Below are 22,408 nucleotides of genomic sequence, written 5' to 3'. Positions count from 1 at the left end.
CCAGATTAACAAAGCAGATAATCCACATTATTTGATTTGAATTGGATTATATGAGTCAGCACTGTCATATAATCCAATTCAAAGCAGATCATCTGAACTTTATATCACTGTTTAGAAGGGGCCTTAGTGCTTCACATTTCCATAGCCTGGGGAGTTACACAATGAAACATTTTTTAAAAAGTACCTCATGGCAAGAACTTGCCTTTTCAGGGATAGGACAAGTAATTCAGTTTGAAAATGACACATTTTATTGCTAATCGCATTTTGTTACTTTTAGTGTGTTTTTAAAAAATCCAACTAAAATAGAAAATGGCCTAAATTTTTGGAACCAAAAATGTCCTAATGAGCTATTTTACATCATTACCTCCCTCCCAAAAGTAAACAATACTTTACCCATTACACAAAAGTGGGAAGAAAGTAGTATTGTATATGTATGTGACTCCAAGGCTGGATCTACACTAAGAATCCCAATGATGATGAAACTGGGCCAAACTTGGAATACATAACTAATGTGTCTATTCTTAAAATCCCAAAACAATGAATAATTCGTATATTTATCCTTCCCAATGACCCTACCCAAGCATTGCTGGATACCAAAGCCAGTTGTAAATAAAAGAGAAAGTGCCACAATGGCATACTATACGGTCCAAGTGATGCTGTACAGTTTTCCATCTAAGAGTATGAAAATGTTAAGAAATGGGGAAATATCATTTGTTTTCTGATTTATGATCATTACAAATATGCTTGCTTAAAGAAAACCAAATAAAATGAGAACTGAGGCGCTGTTATGTGTGATTTGTGTGTCTTTTAAGTAGTTTCCAACTTATGGTAACCCTACCATGGGGTCTTCTTGACAAAGTGTTGTTCAAAGGAGATTTTCCTTTCCTTGGAGGCTGAGAGAGTGTGACTTGCCCATTGGGTTTCCATGGCTGAAACCACACTGTCTCTCTTATAGACCTTACAAATATTATGAAAATATTGTCCTTATATATACACATTAGGAGCTTTAATTGATAGGGCTCCTAACTCCCCTCTAGTTCTGCACTTCTTTGGAAAAATGGGTCAGTGTCTCTTTAAGAAGGCGCGCATGGGACTCCGATGAACATTCCATGCTTTCCCCGCCCCTTCTCGACGCTGATACGTCATCGGTATGCCGGGAAGCCGACGTCATCAGGCCAGGGCTCTCCGTCCTTGACAGCGGGTGGGCATCGACTCCAAACAAAGAAATAAAAAATCATTATCGTGGAATAGGAAGATTTGAAAACTTCGCCTCGACGCGGTCGGTCGAGCCGAGAACTTTCTATGCGGGCGGCAGTACGGAAATCCGCAAGGTCTCCTCGTTCTTCCGGCTTCCTTTTCTTCGGCTCAAAGCGGAGAGTTTCGAACTCTGATGAGTCATCACCAAGGGGCGTGGCCAGGAACGTCTGTTTCTCTCTCTTAGGCTATGACTCATCGCTGTGACCGCGGAAACCCTCTGCGCACGCGCACTAATCCCCTCCTTCTATTTATAGGTTTCCAAAGGAAGGGGAGTGATGTCATGCGGGTGGCAGATTCGGGGCTTTGGGCGCGCGGCCTCACCCGCCGCGTCGCCTAGCGACCTGGCGGTGTTTACTGAAAGGCGGGGGCAAGGAGGCGGAGTTGCCTAGCAACGGGGGTAAAGCACTCAGAAGAAGGGGAGGCCTAATGAAAGGAGGTGAAGGAGGAAACACCTCTCGAAGAAATGTTTTATTAAACAAAGAAAAAGTAGTTTATGTAAGCCAGATCGCATATATTCATTATTGGGTTGCTGTGAGTTTCCCAGGCTGTATAGCCATGTTCCAGAAGCATTCTCTCCTGACGTTTCACCCACATCTATGGCAGGCATCCTCAGAGGTGGTGAGGTTTGTTGGAAACTAGGCAAGTGGGGTTTATATATCTATGGAGGGTCCAGGGTGGGAGAAAGAACTTATGTATACTTAAAGCAAGTGTGCATGTTACAATTGATCACCTTGATTAGCATTGAAAAGCCTTGTAGCTTCATTGCCTGGCTGATTGCTGCCTGGGGAAATTCTTTGTTAGGAGGTATTAACTGGCCCTGATTGTTTCCTGTCTGGAATTCCTCTGTTTTCTGAGTGTGTTTTTTATTTATTTATTTACGGGCTATACAGCCCGGAAAACTCACAGCAACCCTGTGATTCTGATGATGAAAGCCTTTGGCAACGTATTATTATTATTATTATCGGTACATACGTATGTTGGTGAGGTTTGCATGACAGAAGCACATATAGCTGTGTTGATATGGTGATGCATTACAATGTTTGAATTTTTCAAAATATTTTATGATCTGAGTTCATTTTTAGACTGGTTTGAAGTTATGCCTTTATTGTCTGAAAACAGTGGCTTGTGTTTGCTCAGGGTTTGTTTTAATATACTTGCTACATTATGCTTCAGGAATACAGGGCATCAAACTCTAGAGTTCACTGGTCAAATAGAAGAGTGGCCTATGTAAAACGAAAGAAAACTAGACATAAATGTAGCAGCATCCCTTATAATGAACGGATTTGTATCTGCACAGTACCTGAAATTGAGGATATAGCACACATATTATTTGATTGTAAATTGTACCAGAAGGTGAGAGACTTGTAACTTGGTTCATATATCAAAGAGACAATGCATTGGGAATCCCATACTTATGTGTGGCCAAGACCCAAAAGTAACATATAAAACAGCTTTGTTTTTAAGCAAAGCAATACATCAGAGAACCACATATGTGGGGCTGATCGGAGTAAATTGTAGGGGTGATACGGAAACGTGATGTATATATTCAGTTTTATCATATCTATTTACTGTATTGTTATAAGTGTTTTTTTTAACTTACTATATCGTGTATAGTCATATTTTATCAAGCCTTTTTGATACTGTGATATGGCCTAATGGTTAATCAATACATTTACTACTAGACATAAATATGGACCAGACACCTGAGAGGAGTAAATCTGATTATGCTGTGGCTCACTTGGGTTGTGCCTAGACCAGGTATGGGCATACTTAGGCCCTCCAGGTGTTTTGGACTTCAGCTCCCACAATTCCTAACAACCTACTGGCTGTTAGGGATTGACCTGGCTTTGTGAGCAAGCGTTTAATGAGTGAATTCTGTTGGCTTCAACTCGGTCCGGATTAAGGTTTATGTGCATGGTCTCGTGGACAAATGAATGGTTCAAGTATTTTATACTGTATTGTTTTAAATTTATTTATTATACTCTGTTAAATTGTTTAACTGTTTTAATTGATTATGTTTTATCTTTTTGTACTGTATATTGGCATTGAATCTTGCCAGATTGTGAGCCGCCCTGAGTCCCTTCAGGTGAGAAGGGCGGCATAGAAATGATGGAAATAAATAAATAGGAGTTGAAGTCCAAAACACCCAGAGGGCCAAAGTTTGCCCATGCCTGGTCTACACTGAACCTCTTTCCACATGTAGCATTATTGAATTGTCTAGCCACTATATTGATGTAATTGCCTTTTTCCTTTTCCTGGTTACATAAATAGAGCAGAGCATTTGAAGCACCCGTGACTCTTCTAATTTTAGTTTGATTTCTCAATTATGTGGCAAATGTCAGGATTCATAAGAGCTCTTTGGGGCTTTTCACGTGAGTCTCCCATTTTTAAAGATAAGAAAACTGGAGCTCCACATAGTCCAATGATCAAGTATACATGTTGATCTTTCACTTGGCTCTCTCAGGCCAACTCTTTTCCACTCCCGAGAAATGTGAGTGCTGAAAAACCTATCTGAAATGTTTTTACTTCAGGAACTCCCCACATAATTGAAAGGTGACAGATGACATAACAACCATTATTACTGAAATGAACATGTTTTAAAACTCTGGTGCAATTTCTATGTAAAAGGTAGTTATGTGCTTCTTTTATGTAAACAAAATGATGCACTTTGTAAATACAAAGGATTATGTACTTATTTTATATAAACACAACGGAAGGAAGGCTTCTGCTACATAAAGAGAACTTTTTTTTCTTTTTTATCCATTAATGTGCTCTTTACTTTTTAGAGATTACTGACTGGTATGTAGACTGTAGAAAAATTAACCCTGTTTTTACTCACGAACCTCATGACTATTCCTGTCTCCTGTTATTTGTTATGGAAAATACTGTGTTTAGCCACCCAATGCAAAATATATCATTACAGGAGGGGGGTTTGTTGTTTTTTAACCACTTGAGAGGGATAGCTTTTTGCAATGGACACATCTTTAGATTATAATCAGCCTTGCTTTCTACAACAGAGATGGAAATTATGGCCTTCCAGATGTGGCTGTACTGAAACTTCTAGCAGCCTTAGCCATCATAGACAATGCTTAGAAGTTGTAGGAGCTGCTGTCCAATATGGAATTTCCACCACTGGTGTAAAGAGATATAGATATAACTCTGAAGTCCAGCAGACAGCAACAGATATAAACTGATGGTTGGTCTAGAAGACTCAGCCTTGAATCCCAACTCAGCCATGGAAACCCACTGGATGACTGTAGATAGGCAAGTCGCACTCTCTCAGCCTCAGGAAAACCATAGCAAATCTCCTCTGGATAAATCTTGCCTAGAATACCCTGGGGTACAGTAGCAATAAATCAGAGTTGGCCTGAACATAAGATGGAAGGAAGATGAATTAGCAATCACTTTTAAGTCGTTTTGCATTTTATTATGCCTGTACACTGAGGTATTCTGTCCTCTGGCAATTTTATTTTTGCATATGAAATTTTCTTTGTGCAGGAGTGTTTCTTTGCCACTCTCAAGAAATGGGGTTCTTTCAAACTCTCTTCTCACTTGATGTCTACACTTCTGCCATTTCCTTCATCCCTCCTGTTCTAATAGGGAACTGACATCTGATTATGCTTCCAGTACATTATAAAAGGAAGGAGGAAGAGGAGGAGGAAAGAAATGTGACAGCACTTTTAAGAGTACTGTAATTGGTTTTTATTTTCCCATGAGCTTTTTGTGACTATATTTGGTAATTGCTCTAGATGAAAACTGGAGGCATGTGTAGCAATCCGGATATAAATAAATATAATAATTGGGATATAAATAAATATAACAATAATAGATGGCTAGAGGACAGATTTTGGGGTATATATGTTTTTTTCCTTTAAAGGGGCATCCTCACTCGGGCACTTCATAATACTGCAAGGTTAAAAACAACTCTGATGAAGATACTGTTTAAACTGACCCCTACTCAATTTATCAGTTTTGTCGAAGACAGGGTGGGGACTAGACAATTAAGGGTTGGGTGCACTGTCAGGCTGCATCATTTAAAGTACAATTACACAACAGTGTGGGCAAGCATCCAGGACAAATAAGTGAGTTGAGGCTTTGCTACCATACCATTTGGAACAGCATGACGACGTCTAAAGTGGAAAAAGCATAGCTTGTGGAAGGTAGTAATCTACCACAGTAGAAGCTGGAAGAGCTTCCCCATCCCACCCCACACCAGCATTAAAAGTACCTTAAAAGACTTCTGCCATATTTTATTCAGTCTGACCCAATCTTCACCAGCAATGTGTACTCAATATGTTTTTGAAGTGCGCTCAATATGTTGTGCACTCAATATCTATATGTGAAGAAAGTGTTTTAGCTTTTCAAATGATTATATAGGATATCCAGGAACCAGTTTGAGGCCTGGGTGGGAATTACACTAATCATGGAGCACTGGTGCACATGATGGGCTTTCTTTTGCACGCTTTTGTGAGTGTTTGTTTTCTGGCTGTTGCAGTTTTAAGCTAGCTTTGAACTGCATTAAATAGGCAGTGTAGATGGGACCTAGGTTTCACTATTAAATCTCTTCTATGAGTCTATTTTGGGATCTGAGCCTATGGCTAAATTAAGTGAATGTGCCATATGTATAGTATATATTGCATCAGCTGAGTTATGCCCTGCCAAAGATACAGAAAGGGTATAATTGGCATCATTACTCAGCTTTCAATAAACCTTTCCCTGCTATTTTAGTTTTTCTTTTATGTCAATACATGTATATTACAGTAACTAACAAAGGTTGTCTTTATCTCAAGCTGATTGGTAGAAAGAAGCAGTCTTTTCTTACACTTAGAACTTGGCCACCAGTCATGACCACTAATCCATGTGACCCTATTATAGAACAGATGTTGAGGTCATCTAATTAACTGTCTTTTGAGCATGACTGTTGATTTGTTGACTACAGAGCCTTCCTGCTTCTGATAGGTAGGGACATACAAAAAGCCATCTGTGACATAGTGAAAAAGAGTCGTGACTCAGTGTGTGTCCGAAAGTGGCACTCAGTGATTTGTGTTTTGCTTCCTCTTGGTTAGCAAATGCAGAACTGTAATAAAGAGCTTACAAGAAATAACATTTGGCCTTTTCTGAGAATATCCTTTAAAATATAACCATGGAAGATGCCTTTTTTCTCTTGTAAAAATCCATACATCTTATATACAGTTGGCCCTCCATGTTTGATTTTACAGATTTGGTTACACTATGTAACATAATTTTTTGTTGCTGGGTTATAAATGTTATTAATTGTTTCTATAATACAAACATGAAAAAGTTGATTAAATTGCAAAAACTTTATTTTTTGCGGACATCCTGCAGCACATTTTGCTTTAGTTTTCAATGAACATCTCAGTCTCAACCAATTCAAAATAAGCCCCTTCTACACTGCCATATAACATCCCAATTATCTGCTTTGAACTGGGGTATCTGGCAGTGTAGACTCATGTAATCCAATTCAAAGCAGATAATGTAGAACTTAGGGGCCACAGTTTGTGGCAGACAAAAAAAAGTTTCTTGAGTATAACAAAGTAAGTACTGCACAATTAAACAGGAAACACTACTTTAAACCAGGAACAAAAACTTTTTCAAATTTTATTACATAGTGTCATTAATTTGATTAAACTGTTATTTCTAGGAATCTCCAAGTTCTCCAGGGCTAATCAATAGTCAGTTCCTGCTGGAGGTTGACCATATAATCACGTTGAAGGACCTAGAAATTCCTAGAGAAAAGAATGGGCTTTTCTTGACAACATTTGTTGTCTTTGCTTTCTTCTGAGAGCGTGCCTTGATCAACATCACCCAGTAGATTTTCATGGCCAAACAGAATTTAAACCTTGGTATCTAGTTTTGTAGTCCAGTGTGCAAACTACTACACTACCCTGGCTCTCAGGTCAGTTTACAGATGTAAGAAGCTCATTGGTTTGAATTCTATGGCTCTATAAAGCTACTACAGCAACTTTCAGTCCAGCATGTGGCAAATTGGAGGAGCCAAACGGGTTCCTCTGTCTTTCTATGCTGCTGAGTAAGAGCAAACAGAAGGCAAAGGGAAACTTACTGACTCCTCATTAAGAGAAGCTGTGTAAGTCACCTATTAATTGCCAGAATCACAACTTAGGCCTTATATACAGGTGTAAGGATGCATCTACACTGCATAATGCACATTGACACCACTTTTACTGCCATGGCTCAATAGTACCGTATATCATAGGGGTTGTGGTTTGGTGAGGTACCAGCACTATTTGGCTGAAGATCTTGAAAAGCTACGACTTGCAGGATCTCATAGCATTGAACCATGGCAGTTGAAATGGTGTCAAACTGCATTAAATCTACAGTGTAGATGCACTGTACATTGCCAACAGTCTGACTATCTAGCCAACGAGCCAGCCTCACTTCTGATCAGGTTATCTACCTATAAGTTGGGGAGAATTCAGTGTTTTGGTTACCCAGGGGACCTTGCTGTGGAAATTGATTTTACCACTGAGTTTATAGGGTGTGCCTCACACACCCTATAAAAATTTTGAGTGAGCATTTTGCCAATAATTTACTCACCACCCCTGTGTTATTTTAAGTCCAAGGAGACACTTTCCCCCCACCCCCAAATGAGAGTTCGAAATCTTTTAATTGCTATTTATTTTTTATTCTAATTACAGATACACAATATTTCCAATCTTTCAAATATTTGCACAAATAATGAGTAAACATTACTTGCTACACTAAACATTTAATGATATTACCTATTATATTTTAACAATATTATTTTAAAGAGTAGCTATGTTGCTAATGTGATTATCCCAAAGGTAACACATATGATATAAGAGGTAGTTTAGTTGTATTATCGAAGGCTTTCATGGCCAGAATCACTGGGTTGCTGTGAGGTTTTGGGCTGTATGGCCATATTCCAATAGTATTCTCTCCTGACGCTTCGCCTGCATCTATGGCAGGCATCCTCAGATGTATGTTGGAAATGAGGCAAGTGGAGCGTAGATATCTGTGGAATGTCCAGGGTGGGAGAAAGAACCCTTGTGTGTCTGAAGCAGGTGTGAGTGTTACAAATTAACCAACTTGATTAGTATTGAATAGCCCTGCAGCTGCAAAGCCTACCTGTTGTTGCCCAGGGGCATCCTTTATTTGCAAGGTATTAACTGGCACCTGATTGCTTGCTGTCTGAAATTTCCGTTTTTGAGTGGTGTTCTTTATTTACTGTCTTGATTCTGGTGTTTTTTTAATACTGGTAGCCAGATTTTGTTCATTTTCATGGTGTCCTGCTTTCTGTTGAGGTTGTCCACATGCTTGTGGATTTTAATGGCTTCTCTGTGTAGTCTGACATGGTGGTTGTGAGAGTGGTCCAGCATTTCTGTGTTCTCCAATAATATTCTGTGTCCAGGTTGGTTCATCAAGTGCTCTGCTATAGCTGACTTCTCTGGCTGAATTAGTCTGCAGGGCCTTTCATACTCTTTGATTTGTGTCTGGGCACTGTGTTTGGTGGTCCCTATGTAGACTTGTCCACAGCTGCATGTCTACCATATATTATGAAAGACACTGCAAACTAATTCAGTCAGAAAAGTCAGCTATAGCAGATCACTTGATGAACCAAACTGGACACATATTTGATTTGATTTGATTCACTGGCATAGTACATTATTTAAAAATCAAATTATAAAAAGAAATATGCTTAAGCATAGCATTACACACAAATGTGGCAGGCAGTGGCGTAGGCTGGTTAGTAGCCAGCTGCAACAAATCACTCTGAGTCATGAGTTCGAGTCCCATCCGTACCTGTCTCTGTCTCTGTCTCTGTTCTATGTTATGGCATAGAATGTTTGCCTTATATGTGCAATGTGATCCACCCTGAGTCCCCTTCGGGTGAGAAGGGCGGAATATAAATACTGTAAATAAATACTGTAAATAAATGTGATCGTTAATTATTGAAGTTACATCTTTCAAGCATAGTATCAAAGTATTGCATAATCTCTTTTCCATCTATTCCAGATTACAACTGCACACTAGCTGTTGAACTACCCTGGGGATAAATGATGTGGCCTTGTGAATTCATATAGATTTGTCTCAAGATGCCATTGGATTATCCATTTCCTGATCAAAGTCAATAAAAACTATTTCTGAAACATTTATTACTTCCTTTATACTTTATAGTTTCAAAGAGAGAAGGAATCTATTTGTGACTTCGTAGATTGGCTGAAGCTTCCTGAGCTAACATTCCATAAATTCTGTTCAGATATGACTGATACTTTCGTGAATGATATAACCTTGTTGTCTCAGGAATATCTATGACTTAAAAAAGGTACAAGGTTTATGCATAGTTTCATGAATAACCATTTCCCGATGATGGGAATAATTATCTAATGATTAAGGAGACCTGCGCTAAATTATTATTATCAATTTAAATTTATTTCACTTTTTCAACAAAGTTGAGGAGCCGTGGTGGCACAATGGGTTAAACCTTTGTGCCAACTGAACTGCTGACCTGAAGGTCAGCAGTTCAAATCCATGAGGTGGGGTGAGCTCCCATCTGTCAGCCCTAGCTTCCCATGCGAGGACATGAGAGAAGTCCCCAGCAGGATGGTAACACATCTGGGTGTCCCCTGGGCAATGGCTTTAAAGATGGCTGTTCTCTCATGCCAGAAGCGACTTGCAGTATGTTCTTAATTAGCTTCTGACACAATTTTTTAAAAAACCAAAGTAATATGGTTTTCTTGGGAAGATTTGTTCTGAGGGAGTGTGCCTTTGCCTTCTTGAGGCGGAGAGAAAGTTATTTGCCCAAGGTCATCCAATGAGTTTCCTGGCCAAGTGAGAATTTGAGTTGTAGTCCAAGCTCAAACCATTACATCATGCTCACCATAACCGAATGTGGAATCCCATTTCTTTGTGGTCACATCCTTTGTTTGGGACACTTAGCAATCACTTGAATAAGGACTTGTCCAGACAGAGACACCAGAGAAGGTGAATACAGTGACTTTGAAGGAGGGAAGACTTTGGAATGGAGTCTTACCTCTTGATATAGTCTGGCATTATATGGCCTGCTGAATTGCTGTAGGCCAGGGGAGAGTGCATACATCTAATACTTTACTCATGAAAACTGGGATATGTGTGGTCAAGCAATATTATGGTATGGTCAAGATATCAAAAGTTATTAATGAGAATGACACAGAAGCTAGGAGAGACTGAAGCAGTTTGCTTTTGCAGGGAGTATTGGAAAAGTCACATTCTGTCCTTTTATATCATGTTGGCTAAGGGATTACAGAAGTCTAACCCTTTCTCAAACTGTGCGTGTGTCCCCATTACTGGCATAAAATGTGATTCAGCCATAGCCCATTGGGTTCACCTGAAGTGGACAGTAATTCCACTGGAAAAGAGCTTTGTCACTCCTGTGCTCTGCACAAGAATTGAGGAGCACTCGGTGCATTTCCTCTGTAAATGTGTAACCCGCCTTATCACAAAATAGTTTATACACTCTTCTAATAATATCTCCCTATGAACTCTAACCCACCTTTCCAATCTTCCTGGAAAGTTTAAGATACTATTACAAACAAACCTCATTTAAAAATATTGGAAGATGGAGAAATCCTAGTCCACAGATATTCTACACCTGTTCTTGTTCCTTTTACTTCTTCAGACATTTGACTCATTGGCTGTGCAGCTGGGGATTGAGTTGTAGTCAAAAGCTAACTTTTCTGAGCTTGCTTTATCAGAAAATGTCATTTCAATATAATTTCCTGGAACGTGTTGTTTGCATACTCTCCAGCTGACCTGATTTGGCAGGAACAGCCCCTATTAAACCTTTGTTATCCCTTTTTTCCAACTACTTTACTACTCTTTTCTGGTGAGCCATGTCATCATATGATAGGGCTAAAGTAGTATACCCTCAGTTCAGTCCTCTTGGCCTCTAAGAGATCAAGAAGGCTTGATTTGCTCTAGGACTCATTTATTTGTCTTTTTAAGAGTCCACTGTCTCCGTAGAACTCTTTTTAGCACATTTCAAATGAGTTGCTTTTCTTTCTAACAGCTTTCTTCACTGCCCAGCTTTAGCAACCATCCTTAGAAATTGGTACTACAAAGGCATGGAGAAGCCTAATTATATCTAATTAATGCCCTGCCTTTTTCTAATATAGAAACACCCAATTCCACTTTTTCATGCTATTGAAGTACTAGTTAAAATGGTTTATTCCTACCTGATGGAAATGAAGTCACTAGTTTCAACAAATTTGACACACATACTTTCTTTTCTTTTTGCATCATAGTTGGTAGGATACCCTTGAACCAGTGTGCTGTTGACGCTCTAAGACAGTGGTTCTCAACTTGTGGGTCCCCAGGTGTTTTGGCCTACAGCTCCCAGATATCCCAGCCAGTTTACCAGCTGTTAGGATTTGAAGGCCAAAACCCCTGGGGACCCACAGGTTTAGAACCACTGCTATAAGAGGAATAACTCTGGGCATAACTTACCTGGATCTAGGAGAGGTGAATGCATACATAACTCACCTGGCTCTACAGGGGTGAATGTATACATAACTCACCTGGCTCTAGAGGGGTAAATGTATACATAGCTAACCTGACTCAAGGAGAGGTAAACAAATACATAATTCACCTGGCTCTAGGAGGTGAATGCATACATAACTCATTTGACTTAAGGTCAAAGGACATAGTAATACCTACTTAGGAACTAGTCATACATGTTCTCCTTGAACGGTATTGCATAGCTGTCATGGTGTGAAGGACCTCTCTGCAAATGTTCAACCCACAATTTTTTCACGAATAGGTTCAAAGCATGTGTGTTAATCTACTAGACAACTCTATTGTTTCTTTGTTTCCTAATGACATTGTGTAAGCTGTTTCCTACCTTAGATATAAGGTATAAAGTCTGGTGTTTCAAGAAGGCAGGATAATATTTCAGAAACGGAGGTTGGAAATTTAATCCTGTTGGCTTCTGGACTCCTTTGCACCATGGGCCCATAAACAGGGTTTAACACCCTTCAGCTATTTTGCTGGGGAAAGATGAGAAGGCCTATTTGGCCAACTAAAGACATATTTCACCCTGCTGTCTGGATGCAAACAAGTGTTGCCTGGAACATGTTCAGTCTGACTTAGGAGAGAATGATTTCTGTGCAAAATGGAAAGTAATAGTGCAGTGTTATTCTGTGCTCCCAAACAAAACCAGTTCCTCTTTCTTTGCTACCCATGTATCAATTAATAGTTTATTAATAACCAGTGGAAATGAAATCATCGGTTTCAACAAAAGCATTTTACAACAGCTTTTTGTTACACTGCCACATAAGGCCATGTTTTGGTGTATATAATCAGGCTCTGCTTAGCGCATGATAATGCTAATAGAAACTAGGGGAAAAGTCACCCCAAAGGCTGGGTATTCTTTAACAAATAGGAATGTTGGTGCTATTAGACAAAGCTTTATAAATCAATTCCCATAGGCAATATAGTCTGCACTGAGGTTTGGTTCCAGGATCCAAAAATTGTGGAAAGGCAAGTCTCATTATATACTGTACAATGGTATAAGTAAAATGGTGCCCCTGATATTAAATGGCAAAATCAAGATTTTCTTTTTGGAATTAAAAAATATATTTTCAGGTCGTGAATGGTTGAATCTGTGGCTGCAGAATCCATGGATATGGGAGGCAGATTGTACATTTGCTAATACTGTATAGCAGCATTTCTCAACCTGGGGGTCGCGAGGGGTGGGGGGTTCAGGGGGGGTCGCCAAAGACAATCAGAAAACAGATATTTCTGATGATCTTAGGAACCCAAATCCCTCCAGTATTTTCTGTTGGTTATGAGGGTTCAGTGTGGGAAGTTTGGCCCAATTCAATCATTGGTGGGATCCAAGGGGCTTTTTGATTCTAGGTGAACTATAGATCCCAGCAACTACAACTTCCAAATGTCAAGGTCTATTTTCCCCAGACTCCACCAGTGTTCCCATTTGGGCATATTGAGTATTCATGCCACAGTGCTCTCTGGATGTAGGTAAACTACAACTCCAAAATTCAAGGTCAATGTCCACCAAACCCCTCCAGTATTTTCTGTTGGTCAGGGGAGTTCTGTGTGCCAAGTCTGGTTAAATTCCATCGTTGGTGAAGTTCAGAATGCTCTTTGATTGTAGGTAAACTATAAATCCCAGCAGCTACAACTCTCAGATGACAACATCAATCCCACCAGTATTCAAAGTTGGGCGTATGGGGTATTTGTGTCAAATTTGGTCCAGTGAATGTAAATACATCCTGCATATCAGATATTTACATTATGATTCATAACTGTAGCAAAATTGCAGTTATGAAGTAGCAACGAAAATAATTTTATCATTGGAGGTCACAGTACATGAGGAACTGTATTAAGGGGTCGCAGAATTTGGAAGGTTGAGAACCACTGCTGTATAGCATTTAAGAATTATAACATAAAGGGTATAGCTACTAGGGGACTGCCCTCCAAAAAGAATTCTGTCCCCCCAAATAAATTTTCCTTCAGTCCCCAGATTTCTAATATTGCTGTACATAAAAACTTTAGTTGAGCACTTACAATAGAATTTAAGAATCTCAAGAAAATAGGCAGGCAATGCCAACATAACAAATATAAGCATTTTAGGTATGAATCATTTTCAGTGTCAGTTTAATGTTTACTTTTGGTATGTTTTTAGCCATTCTGTTCTTTTTTAAACTGTAAGATGTCTTGAGTCCTAATTTTGGAGAGAAAGGCAGAACATAAATACATAATCCTAATAACGCAATCTCTGCTGTGCTAAAATTTGGTTTAAAAAAAAGGAATATTTCACAGAGAAACATAATCCAGAAGTGTAGCAACACCTCTAGGCAACATTGACAATTTTGTGTCTGCATTTCCTTTTTCCCCCTTTTCTCTCCCCATCTCCTTTTGTGTCAAACCTTTCTTGAATGCAAGCCTGAAGGCAAGAATTCTTTCATCTTTTTAAACTGAAAGGTAAGCAGAGCCTTTTTAATTGTAGAGCTAACAATAGTGCTAAGGCAGTGCTTCTCAAACTTGCTGATTATTATTTTTCCAACATGCCAAGAACCAGCACAGAATTTGCGCCCATTGGGTTGACAATTATAGCACTATGATTCCACTTTATCAATGATTGCATTCTACAAAATCCTTGGATTTGTCATCTAAATGCCTTCCCTTAAGATTCAAATCGTGTAATTCCAAAATTGGCACCATGGCAGATAAAAGTGGATACATAGTGCTGCCATTGTGTAAGGATCCTTTAAAAAATCTAGCAACTCTTGCTTGCATTTTATATAGTGCAAAAATGACAGGAAAACTCATCTTGGAAACCATAATTTGGCAAAGGTTTTCCCCTGACATTAAATCTAGTCATGTCCGACTTTGCAGGTTGGTGCTCATCTTCATTTCTAAGACAAAGAGCCGGCGTTGTCTGTAGACATCTCCAAGGTCATGTGGCCGGCATGACTGCATGGAGTGCCGTTACCTTCCCACCGGAGCAGTATCTATTGATCTACTCACATTTAAGTTTTCGAATTACTAGGTTGGCAAAAACTAGGGCTAACAGCGGGAGCTCATCCCACTTCCTGGATTCGAACCGCCAACCTGTCAATCAGCAAGTTCAGCAGCTCAGCGGTTAAACCCACTGCACCATCAAGGGTATATACTTGATGGTATATAAGACAATGCTGTTTACAAGCCAGCTATACAGAGCTTTTGTACTAGCATTAGTATATTTGTAACATTTCTTCCAACTCACCCCATTCCTGACTCATAAGTCTTCCTTGAGATTTATTGAGGATTTAACTGGAAATTGTAATTCTTTGAAGCCTCTGTGTTTATGTGTGCCATGTCTTTCTGTAAAAGAGCCTGGATGCCGTAAGTGGGGATGACAGTGTTTTTTTAATCTTGGAATTGCAAGTCATGCGCTTAATTGGAAATGATATCAGTTTACTACTCCACTTGAGGATCATTTTGTAATGTCTTCACCAAACAAGCAGCACATGACTCTTTGGTAAGCCTGCTGGACCTGAGGGGGAATTTGATAAGGCTCTCAGGATCTGTATTGTAAGGAGATTAATTGCTCTGATCCAATAAGGGAGCTCACTGCGGTGGCATCATCCACAGGCGAGGAGGGATTGCTGCAGCCGGTTTCTCAGATCATGCCGGCCAATGAAAGATTCATGAGGAGATGAGGTTTTATAGGGCAACTTCTCATATTGCTGCAGCGTCACAAGTGTGATGCGAAGAAGCAATCGATGCAATTTATCATCCTGAAAAGAACTAAAGGAGAGCTTGTTTATGAGAGCTGGAATAGGCTTGTCTTGTGAACTCTTTTCCGGCCAGGCACCCTCCATTTGGGTTGAACTGCAGCATCCACCACGCTCAGCCAATGGGACCAGTCTCATTGGGAATGTTGGGAGTTATAGTCCCAACACATGTGCTGGCTGTCGACGTGAGGAAAGTTAGCAATGAACCTCAAGATGCTTTTTGTAATTCAGTTCTGAATAATCAGTCTGGTAACTAAAATTGTAATAAAGGAACATAAATCAATCACGGTACCTTTTAACATGTCAGCAGCAGAACTGCTCAAAAATATAGCGGGAACAACTGATCACAATGCATACAGATGTGCTATAGCTGCCCTGGCTTGTATCAGAAGCAGCTACTGTGATGTGAAAGAAAAATGCCCTTTTCAGTGGGTATAAAAAGTTGCAGCTAACACTGGAATTTCAAAAGGAAAAAGGCAGACAGCAAGAACATCATATGGATTTTTTTTTTAAAAAAAAGTTAAGTACAACTAACAAATCCCAAGGTTTTGGGACCGTCTGGAACAGCTCTAATTTTTGTCTGTGTTTGTATATTTATGTCATTGTAGCAATTTGGCACAAAGCCCTCAGGGATCCAGAATTTCCCCACTGAAAATAAGCTATTTTCTAACGTTCTTAAGGGCTTTTGTTGTTGGCAGTTTTGGAAACTCCGTGTCTAATGCCCTGAGGTTATATAATGAAAGGAATATGTATTTGAATGGCCCAATTCAGATATGCAAAACATTCCTGCATGCTCGTATATTTTACCTTGACCATCAGCAATGTGATGGTGCCAGGCAGGGGAAAAAATGAAATGTGAGCCACTTTTCTTTTGCTTGGAGATCGAAAGCAGAATTTCAAGTTCTGGTAAGTGAGGCTTCTATTTGTCCAGGCCTCCCTCCTTTGCACAATGATACAGTCTCATTTTCGCTTATGATTTCTTGTAAGGCTTAAGGGCAATAAAGTTTTCTTATCTGTCTTTTGAGAAAACACGGCATTTCTGAGATAAACAGTCAAACTGGAGAGAGAGGGATCTATGGAGATTGCAAAACCATCAGGAGAAACCGAAACTGCAAGGTATAAAGATGACCATGGGTGCATCTCCGCTATAGTTTGACACTACTTAACTGCCATGGCGCAATGCTATGGAATTAGGAGTTATAGTTTGGCAAGGCTTTTAGTCCCCTCTAGCAAAGAGTGCTGGTATCTCACCAAACTACAAATCTTGGGACTCCATACTATTGAACCATGGCAGTTAAATTGGTGTCAAACTGCATTAAATCTACAGTGTAGGTGCACCCCATGAAGTGAATTTTCAGTATCTGTTCAAAATGGTAAAAGAAAGCCAGAATAACCTAGTGGTTAGAGTGTTGGAGTTACGAGACTAAGGTCCCACTGCACAATTATAACACTATGATTACACTTGTTCATCCTATGGATTTCTGGGAGCTGTACTTTGAAAAGCTGAGGAATTCTCAGACAGAGCCCTCACTACAGGATTCCATAGGATGTTGCCATGACAGTTAAAGTAAAATCATGATGCTACAATGGTGTGAAAATACCAAATGGGAGAGCTTATTGAGCATATGAACTGAATAGGGAGCCTTGTACCCAATCATAATATGCCTTCTCAGCCTAACCTATTGAAATAGAGCAATTGAAAGTAGCCGTGTATAGCGAGGTCCGAGCCGCAGATAGCGAAATCTGAAGCGCAGATACCGAGTCCCAATAAACGGGTGGGCCACCTGTGGATCCAAGCGCCTGGCGAGACAACGAAGAGATGACGAAGAGACAACCCAATGTTCCCAATCAAGAAATCTCACCAAGTTGAAGAAGCAGCTACCGAGGTAGTTTATTCAAGTTAGCTGATTTGGATGCCAGCTCGCGGTAAGCTGCAGAAGAAAGCTGAGTTCCTTGGCAACAGTAAAAACAGACATTTTATACAGTTTGTCCCTTTGAATTTCCTGCTCCCTCTTTCACCCTGATTGGTGGAGCCACCCTGATGTCAGGAACAGCTGGGAGAGATTCCCTCTAGGAGGTGGGACAGCGGCCCTGCCAGCCAATCGGAGAGTGTTCCTCGCTTCCAGTGCAGATGTCTGCCTTCCAGTGGCTGGCAAGAGGCAATAATATGGTATCAGACAAAAGTGACATAGTTTTGTGAATGGAATGCAGTGTCCCAACTCTGGGATGAACAAAGAGGGGACCTCAGGTCCCATGCATTCTATTGTTTTTGATTACTGTCTCTATGAGCCCTGACTGCACAGGTCTGGTGACTCTGCACCAGTGTCTGTTGTGTTTCAAAGCAGCATATTGTCCAGAGTAATAGGATTACAGGATCCATGGCTGGGAAATGGGGAAATGTCATTGTGGAAATCAGGACAAGTCATCCCAACAGCAGGAAAACGTCTTTTCATAAGTCCATCTGGCTGCACAAAGAACAGGCCGTCCAACTCCAAGTCCTATTGTCTCTTGCAACAGGACACAGCATTATGGGTCACAGATGATGGGCAATTGAGTCCTTTGTAAGTAGGTGATGGCTAAAAACCACTGGAAGGAATTCTCAGGTCAAGGGGTGCTGACAAAAGGTCACCAGGGACATACTGGATGGCTTCATGATCCAAAGTTTTATATGAAACATAAAATATAACATTACATACACAAGAGGAGTCTGCAGATATCGAGGGGGACCCAACAACCTGGAGGCCTGGTATCCGTGGGACAAGGATGCACACACACAAGGGACCCATGGATACCGTGGGGGACCCAGCAACTTGGAGACCTGGGTATCCATGTGGGAGATTGGAGTGAAAAGGGTAACATTTGGGTGAATGAGAGGAAGAGGGGAGGGAGAGAGAGGAAGCCCCGCTGTGAGGACTGTGAGGTCCAAGGCCAGCTGCTGGGAGAGAAAGCAATGAAAGTCAAAACAAGATACAAAGAGTCAGGAATAGAAAATAATGCACTGAAGTGCATATTTATTAAAGGGGTTCCTTTGTAATAGACTAATAATCAAAGAGAGAAAGCTAGAAATATTGCTGGTAGCTGCTGCTGGGCTCTTCCAGTTCTGCGAACGTTTGCATATCTGATTGACCGAACTTCAAGCCACTGCCAGCTGCGGAACTCTCCACAGTGGTGCCGTCTTTGCTTATTTAATATTTTGACCTGGGGGGGGGGGGAGGTCCATGCTCAACATGACTATCTCGTAGGAATGTTGTGAGAATAAAACAGGGAGAAAGAGGGGCAGACAAGCCACACTGAGTCCGTTGAAGGAAAGGAAAAATATAATTGAACCAAGCAACCCAATCAATCATTCCTATGCCTGTCACATCCTGGAGGAAAGAGATGATAAGAAGAGAGAAAGAGAAAGTAATTTGCACTTGGAAAGTCTCAAGTTTAGTTTCCCAGCATTTGAATGTAAAGGAATCAGGCAAAAGATCACATGAAATATCTCAGCTTAAGATATGTTTTAATTCTAGGTGAACCTTCTAGTTATGGGGGAAAGGTGGAATGTAAGGAAATGAAATAGAATCAAATAAAATAACAACACCAGCTCATACATCTCTGATTTTGGTTTCTGCAATTTGTAGTTTAGCTAGTGTGTTTTTCACTGAGTTTTTTTTCTACATTGGGGCAATTCCTTGTTAAGTTATGCAAATATCCTTAAGGCACTCGGTCTCATCTGATCTTGGAAGATATGCAGGGTCAGCTCTGGTTAGTACTTGGATGGGAAACTGCCAACTAATAGCAGGTGTAATAGGCTATACTTTAGAGCAGTGGTTCTCAACCTGTGGGTCCCCAGATGTTTTGGCCTTCAACTCCCATGAATCCTAACAGCTGGTAAACTGGCTAGAATTTCTGGGAGTTGTAGGCCAAGACACCTGGGCACCCACAGGTTGAGAACCACTGAGGAAGAAACTGACAAAACCACCTCTGAGATTTCCTTGCCTAAGAAAAACCTCTGAAATTCATGGGGTCACCATAAATCAACAGCTGACAGAAGCACATACACACATACTGCATTTTTCTTGTGTCACGTTTTACATTTGAGTTTACATATTTAACAAACACCTAACAAATACATGTATATAGTATCTGATCTAAATGATAGATGTAATACAGAGCCATGTCGGAAACACAGGAAATAAATATAAAATGATAGGAATGGGCATTGAAACATTGCAGAATCAGTGTACATAGTAACCGAAAAAAGCAGAAAACAAGTTGTTGTTGTTGTTGTTGTTATTATTGTATGACACAGCAAACAAGATAGATATGCTGGATTTCGTATCACAAAATCACAAGTCGAACACTTCCCAAGTGTCTAGGACTGTGTGATGTGTTTTCAGATGATGTGTGCTGATCCCAGTAGGGTGGCCTTTTGCAGTTGGCAGATCATAATTTTGTCAATGTTTATTGTTTCCAAATGCCGGCTGAGATCTCTTGGCACGGCACCCAGTGTGCCGATCACCACCGAGACCACCTGTACTGGTTTCTGCCAGAGTCTTTGAAGTTCAATCTTGAGGTCCTGAGTTTTTCCTGTTGTTTTTCGTCAATGCGACTGTCACCTGGGATGGCAACATCAGTGATTCAAACCTTTTTCTTTTCCACAACTGTGTCTGGTGTGTTTTGTTCCAGAATTTTGTCAGTCTGGATTCGGAAGTCCCACAGTATCTTTGCGTGTTCATTTTCCAATACTTTTGCAGGTTTGTGATCCCACTGCTGGCAGGTGGTACTTGAGGCATAAATTTCAATGAATCATTTGGGCCACATAGTTGTGTCTCTGTTTGTAGTCTGTCTGTGCAATTTTCTTACAGCAGCTGATGATATGATCAATGGTTTCGTCGGTTTCCTTGCACAGTCTGCATTTTGGGTCATCAGCTGATTTTTTGATCTTGGCCTTAATTGCATTTTTTCTGATGGCTTGCTCCTGGGCTGCCAACTTGTCGTGGTGGTGGTGGGGGGCTTAACTGCTCCAATGATGCTGAGAGCTATGCTGGCGGTAGTGTAACTACCGGCAGGTCCAACCAAGCCAGAGAGCTCTCAGCTGAGGAGTGGAACTAAGAGCACCTAACCCATTAGCATTATGGAGAAACAAACCAAAACGAAGTCTATACTGGCTCGGTCGTCGCCCAGGATAAAAAGGACCGTGGTGGATGCTGCTGATTCTGGACATCCATCGACAAGTTGGCTACAGAATCAAAATACAAATGAACAGTCACAGAAGCGGCAGAAATATACAATGCCAGAAAACCGCACAGTTATTAAAAACAAAATTATTATTATTATTATTATTATTATTATTATTATTATGTCTATTACATTTATTTATGCCCCGCTTTTTATCTCCACAAGGAGACTCAAAGCGGCTTCCTTTCAATGCCCCTTCAAATATTTAAACACGGCTATCATGTTCCCTCTTCGCTTTCTCTTTTCCACTGGTTGGGATCCTTTGAAATCAGAGGCCCTGGCCTGTTGTTGTGTTGCTTCTGATTTATGTCCATCCTATCACAGTGCTTCCTTGGCAAAATTCTAAAAGGAGACTCAAGCCAACTCCAAATCAATAACAGCAGAAACATTTTCTGGACAGTTTGTACTGTTGTTCCAAAGCCTTGGGTCATAAGGCAGTGATGACTGAAACCTTTCCAAAGTTACATTACACCATTTATCTGCATTATTGCACTGTAAACCTAATGTGATAATGATTGCATCATTTATTGCCATCGTAACAGGAGAAAAGAATCAAAATACATTACTAGCAACAGTATTGGCATGATCACTGAGAAGTGAAACTTGGCAAAATAGTCCTTGCTGTTTCTTTCCATTTCATAAAGTTCACAAAGCAATTCTACATCCTAAACTTCAAATAGCTTTTTTGTTTTTCAGTCCTCATTGGATTATATTAGGATATAGAGCCAGAGCCTAGATGTTGGGAGATCTAGGGGTGCATTCTACAGTGTAGAATCAATGCAGTGTAACATCACTTTAACTGCCATGGCTATGGTATCATGGGAGTTGTAGTTTTACAAGATTTGTAGCCTTCTGTGTCAGAAGGCTGATGTCTCACCAAAGCATTAAGCCATGGCAGTTGAAGTGGTGTCAAACTGCATTAATTCTACAGTGCAGGTGCACCCTCTGTCTGAAAATTCTTCTCAAGAGAAATCCAACGTGCTCCTTTACTGATGTTTTTATGTGACCGGTTGCATCTAGACTTTGAACTTGTTTAATTTCTCACTTGCAACATGGTTTTATGCGTCGCCTCTCTCATTTTGGTTTTAGTAATCAGGCAGGTTAATACTGTGAGAGCAGCAGTAAGCAGAAACATTACAAGAAGTTAGGTCTGTCTGTATTTTAAGGAAGGGACATTCGGAGATCCTCTTCGACAATTTTAAAATGACAGCTTGAAGACACTTTCCAATAAATCAGGCATGTAGCCAGGGGCTTGAGGGGCTACAGTCCCCGCCCCCCCCCCCGCCCCAAAATTCTCAGGGTGGTCTGCGAGAAGGCCTTACTGGTATTATTTAAACTGTTATGTTTATTCATATCATGATCTGATCACCATGCTCAATATATCCCATATGCATGAGGGTATTGGGATAACGATACAAAAGGTTTGCTAGGCTAGATCCTCCCTCACTCAGACTCAGCCCCCCCCCCCCAATCAAAATCCTGGCTACGGGCCTGCAATAAATGATAACATAAATGTTACCTATACCAAAGAAAATGATTTTTAACTTGTGTCAGAAGCAACTTGAGAACATACTGCAAGTCGCTTCTAGTGTGAGAGAATTCACCGTCTACAGAGACGTTGCCCAGGGTATGTCTGGATGTTAGCTGAGACA

The 22,408-nt window shown here is 40.4% G+C and overlaps 1 long non-coding RNA gene across 1 annotated transcript; it reads left to right on the top strand.

Annotated features, from left to right (window-relative positions):
* The first annotated feature begins 1,099 nt into the window (after window positions 1-1,099).
* Window positions 1,100-9,411, top strand: LOC134296591 (uncharacterized). The gene is made up of 2 exons (XR_010003386.1): window positions 1,100-1,752; window positions 9,274-9,411. It is a non-coding gene; the product is annotated as an uncharacterized LOC134296591 (long non-coding RNA).
* Window positions 9,412-22,408: the final 12,997 nt, after the last annotated feature.

This window comes from Anolis carolinensis, chromosome 1, assembly GCF_035594765.1.
Source record: "Anolis carolinensis isolate JA03-04 chromosome 1, rAnoCar3.1.pri, whole genome shotgun sequence".
NCBI lineage: Eukaryota > Metazoa > Chordata > Lepidosauria > Squamata > Dactyloidae > Anolis > Anolis carolinensis.
This window is presented reverse-complemented; position numbering and strand designations above follow the sequence as displayed.